This window comes from Papaver somniferum, unplaced genomic scaffold (assembly GCF_003573695.1).
Source record: "Papaver somniferum cultivar HN1 unplaced genomic scaffold, ASM357369v1 unplaced-scaffold_135, whole genome shotgun sequence".
NCBI lineage: Eukaryota > Viridiplantae > Streptophyta > Magnoliopsida > Ranunculales > Papaveraceae > Papaver > Papaver somniferum.
This window is the reverse complement of record NW_020622713.1, coordinates 5,100,409-5,106,408: the sequence shown is the minus strand read 5'-3', so window position 1 is coordinate 5,106,408 and position 6,000 is coordinate 5,100,409.

Below are 6,000 nucleotides of genomic sequence, written 5' to 3'. Positions count from 1 at the left end.
TCAAAAAAAAATAATATCATAACACACGTAAAAATTTATTAGCGTAAAATGGTTTAATCATAAATCTCATATTGAATTCGTGGTAAGAAATTGTTTCAATTTATAGATTAATTTTCGATAAAGCGGAAGCGTAATAGTAATTAGTTAATCTTTTCCTTAGGAGAAATCTCTCTGTGATTGTTCATATATTATGACCACAAATTAACATAGGAACTATACGTGCATTTATCCACGACTTTCCCTATCTTACATAATAACTAAGAATACATAAATCCAGAACGGGTAGGGTCCAACTTGAATCAGTCAGGAGGAATGAGTCGATCAATCGGGTCGGATCCGGTTTTGGAGTTGGTACTTGGCAATGGAATAAATCAATACCGGTTATGAAACTTGGCATGAAATTAACGGTTAAGCCCAAACTTTCTTTTAAAACAACTTGACATGTATAGCCCAGGAAAAATAAAACATACCATAATATTTGACCCCTTCATCAAATCAAAGTTGACATTTCTGGATTTCGCTAACATGCCTAATATATTATTTCTTTAATAGACATTAATGCTAATATATAATTATACCATTAAAAACGTAACTTAAAATATAAAGCGGGAAGGAATTAATAAGACGAATTCACCATCTGTCGGTCCAAATTCACCTAATTTATGACTATTGAATACGCGTCATGTCACCATGTTCTCCTAAACCTTATAGAGAAATGAAAAACCTAACTAGCCATTACAGCGGCAACTTTCATTTCTTGATTCCCATTATTTCACATATTTTATAAGTTACATATTGATTTTGATTCGTCGTGAAAATTAAGCATACAAACGTGAGTAGGTCATAGGTAAAAGAGAACACAGTTATCGCACATCATTATCGGATGATCATGAGTTCTAAACATAAGCTCTAGATGCCAACTATAAGATTTTAATTTTATAGATACGCAATATAGGATCGTTGAACTTCATGATAATCACACGATAAAATATGAAAGAATTTTTAATGGAGAATACCTGGTAGCGCTAGTCCGTGTTACGATACCGATCATCTTTGGAGCAGCGGTAATACCTTTGTGGAGGTCATGATTTCTCTTGACCTTAGCCATAATGAGTTAATCCTTAGATACAACAGTGATGATTATTGTTTCTCTTTTATAGGTAGAGAGAGGACCAAGTTCCTACGATTTTAGTATATGGACTTTAGATCTCGATTCTCCATCAAGGAAGAGATAATAATAGGAAACTAACTCCTTAACTAAACCCAATATTAGTTTAGCAACATCTAGATTAGCCCAGATTTATCACATGGGCCCAATGAGATAATTCCATGTTATGGAAAATATCTTACATTCTCCCACTGGTCCATGAGATAATTCGTATAATGGTTAATCGTAGAAATTTAAGGCGCGCATAATTGCTAAACAAAATTTAATGGTTAACATAATACCTTGATCAAGAAAAATACGCATGCGAGTCATAGCGATGGCACATTGTCCTGTTATCAACATGTTTCCTTCCATGTACCACAACATGAGTACCTTGCTCAACTAGGCCTTAAATAGGAGTATCATAATGGTACAGTGATGTCTTTAAGAAAGACTATTTCTGTTAAAATTCATCCATTCAAATAAGTGTATACTAAACATGGATACAAAAATATATTCAGAATTACATTAATAAGAGATCGATAAGTGTTTAAAAACTAAGCACATAAATTAGCTGAATTCAATAATTAGTTACTCCCACAAACCTAAAATTTAATCTTTTCTTAAGAGGTACTGAAAGGTAACTGTTCGATAAGTGCATTTGAAAAAATAATTTTTCTTAACGGTGAATAAACAACTTATTGTTCTAAAATTCATAATTTACATATGGATACTCAAGGTTCATGTGTTTTGTTCCCTTTGTATTCATATTTTGCTTTAATGCTACGAAGTTAAGACGATAAATTTCAGCAATATAGAGACAAACTTAAGTCTCTAAGTATCGCAGTCATAAATATTCAAACTCAATTGTGGAACTAGTATTAATGGATTCTTTCTTTATAGAATCCATACATCCACAAAAATTGAAGTCTGAAAACCCAATCAACTCTTGTTGGATTTGTTAACTAATTATAAGACATAAGTTAAAACAATATCTAGATTAGCCCAGAGTTATCACATGGGCCCAATAAAATAATTCCATGTTATGAAAAATATCTTACATGTCTTGCTTTGACGATGAACAGGTTGCTGATTAACATCCTTTTCTTTTCATAAGAAATAAAATAGCGAACTCGAGGATGCATATTGTGTAATCCTGTATATGAATAGCAGATATGTATATGTGAACCAAAATCGCCAACATTAGATATTAAGGATATTATGGACATTTTTAAAGGGTCAATCCCTCCTCCCAAATTTTAATTCCCTCCTCATAATCCTTCCCTCCTCAAATCCATTGTTTCCCTCGTATTAACAGGACTTAATCAAATGGTGTCGTCAGCTTAGTTTGTTGGCTTGCTAGCCCACATTGAGTTAAGCTTTCTTGTTATAGTCGAAAACGCCGTTTAACTTCTCACTAGATTCCGTGCCCGTGCTACGCACCGGGCGGCTCCGCAAACCATCTAGCATCATTTTTTTGTTTCTCTCTCATCGTTTTGGTGTGGCACGGTTTCGTCTCGTCTCGTCGCTTTGGATTTTTGATTTGGTGTGACTCGACTTCACCTCGCCCCGTCGCTTTGGATTTTTGATTTGGTGTGCACTTAGGATCTTTGACTGACCGAAAAACTATTTTACAAACCATCCACCATCATTTTTTCTTTCTCACCGCGTCGTCTTGGTGTGTCTCGGCTTCGCCTCGCCCCGTTGCTTTGGATTTTTGATTTGGTGTAGCTCGGCTTCGCCTCGTCCCGTAATCACTATTTTACAAATTAAATTAAAGTAATCACTCCATTTGGCCAAGTTTGGGCTTTAATTCTCAAACCTTACACAAATTTAGAGTTTCCCCGGCAGGGAGTAACACTAACATGTACCTACACTTGGCAGTATTTTCAAACCGGTAGTTAATGGGTCAAGGCAGAGACAGTGAATCAGCCAAGTCAGTTGTCTTACTGGGCTTACTCAATTGAGTTACATGGACGGATAAGTTAACGGACTCGTAGTTGACTTGCCTGAATCGTATCATCGCCGATACTGAGTTAACTCGCCGGGTGGAAACCCAGACAGGGTTTCCTACGTTTTTATGTGTATTCCGACCATTTTTCTGGCCTTATTTTGGTCTTCATCCTGCGACTATTTCTAACATACATCTATTGTAGCTTCAAGCATTCAACACCAACATTTATCTGTTCTTGAATCAGAGTCTTCTGCTAAAAATCAACAACAATCAAACAAACCCGATCTTCTATTCTCGATTCAGATTCAATGGCAGCAGCTAATCATTGCAACTTATAAATTTTATCTTCAATTGATGGAAAAAACACCATGTATTCATCAATAACCCAGTCGAACTCAGAGACCAACAACAACTCAATTCTTATCTCTCTACACTATAGTAGCTTGTCTTCTTCTCTATAATGGAAATACTTATCTTCAAATAGACACTTAAATAATCACTGATATGTACATCTTACTTGTCCTGGTTTTGAAAAATTGCATTGACTTGAAAAATTGCATTGACTTAAACCCCTATAACAAAATTGAGAGATGAAATTAGAAAATCTTATGAATGCAACTCCTATATGAAGATGAAATTAAACCATTAGACTCAATTTTAACACATCAACAACATCACTATTATCATTGCACATCAGTGGCAATAACACCACATTCATAATATTCTTCTCATAATCCACAACAACAACTTCATCAATGAGTTTTGCCATCCATAGACCACCATTTTCTTTTCTCAGGTGCAAATCAAAACCCTTCGATGATTCCACATCAACCATTAGAATCATCAATTTACGATGGCAGTAAACCAGCTTCTTCTTTTATATCTCAATTCAATATCAACAGCATCAGATGGAAGATGTTCATAAATATGAGGTTGTATTGGAGGTCTGAGATAGAGAAGATGAGTCGGGGGTTGTTTAAGCTTGGATATATGTGTAATCTCAATATTTAGTAACCCTTGAACTCAGAATTTAGGAATTTGGTGATTTCGTCTGAGAACTGAAATTGGGTTTACAGAAGAATTTTCGTAAGAGATCTGTTGAATGTCCATTAAACGGTAACGTGATAGAACTCGATGTATTAGAATTGAAAAAGGGTTAACTGATTGAAGGATCAAAAACTCAGAAAGAGTTTCAGATAGAAAGGCAGAGAAAGAGAACTAGAAAGAATTAGGTGGAGCGGCAGCTATGGTTAGCTGTTGTAGAGGAAGATGGGAGAAACAGTTAAGTATGGCAGGCCAGGCATTTATGAGTCTATGGCGTTAGGTTTAACGACAGTAACGGATAACTTACGGGCGTCAGTAACGTACAGTTAAGTTTTATGTGTAAACTAAGTGTAAGTTATTATTTAGGCACAAAAGCTGACAGAAGCACGGTGTACCCACGTTTTCTCTAACGGTGTTACTAACGACCAGTTAAATACATGGTGTAAACGGAGTGTAATTCATGTTTTAATGCTCCCACCAATAGAGTCCTGCCACTTGTCCTCTCCAGAATTGCTCTAATTCAAAGCTTTTATCTCATTTAATTTGAGGGGGGTGTCACACTCACTGTGCGACGTGGGAGCTCATATGACTTAGTGTTTTAAAGGAGGGGAGATTTAACTATTTATCTTCCAATGATCAGATTTGCTCGTACTTCCTATAAACGACTCAAAACAATCTTATTAGGGGAAAAATCGAGTCCTAGCTAATATAAATGTGGGCATAAAATGTCGCACTTACGTGCTGATCAGGTACGATTATCTTTACCTTGATAGTTTATGAATCCCGATCTTGCTTTTTTGTTATCGAAGTTATCATAATCTCTTCCGGGAAAGATAGACAGAAATCGCAAAGTTCTCTTCGTTTCAGACTTTGTGATTCCTCAACATAGATATCTGAAAACCAATCTTAGTTAATATTTTGAAGATTGTTCTTGAGAGGTGGTTAAGAATCTAGGACGCTCTTCGGGAGTCGTAAGATCTGGATTTGTGACGTTATTGCAAACAGTTTCCAAACCTTGATCTAAACGAAAATCAAATAGGCTTATCCGTTAGAGGAATATTGGTATCAAAAGTTTCCTCTTCGGCTGAAGCAATTCTTAGGATGTAAAGGACGTCGTCAGCTAAGGGAATCAAGTGCGTAGAAATTTGTGAGGCTCAAGAGACGTATGGAGAGCGATTTTAACTGAATCTCTTGGAGGGTGGATTCCTTCTCAACTACATTCCTTTCTGAAGTATGAAAGTAGGATAGTGTTTGTAGCGACTTAATACAATATGGTATTCAAATCTGGACGAGGTCCCGAGATTTTTCTGCTATTGCGGTTTCCTCGCTAACAAAATTCTTGTTTGTGTGCTTTTACCTTTTCCGCATCTTTTGATTTCTAAAATTACTGCAAAAGTTGATACTCCTATCAAAGATGAAGAGGTTGGGTGTATTTGGTATCCCATGCATTTTCACTTGGTACCCTCCCCTTTTCAAATTTATATCGCTCGTCGAAGCTTGCCTCAAGGTCCGGATGAAAATGCATAACGCATTAGTAGTAAACTAACGTTGTTATTATTCATATTTTTTTTATTTAATTTTTTGAAAACTCAATTAGTGAATGATAGTCAATGTATGGTTCAAGTACCAAACTCCTACCTGGAACAAGGTTGGTACCAAACATAATTTCTTGACAAAATCTAGGTACCAAAATATAAAAATTCTAATTTCCCTTTAATAATTTCAAAGATGGATACATGTACGAGCCTAAAAGGTGTCGATACTTATCTACATTGGTGCACGGATAATGAGATAAAAAAAATCCCAAATCTAAACCAAGTTCAATTTATAGTTTTTACACCGAATTTATGAAAGG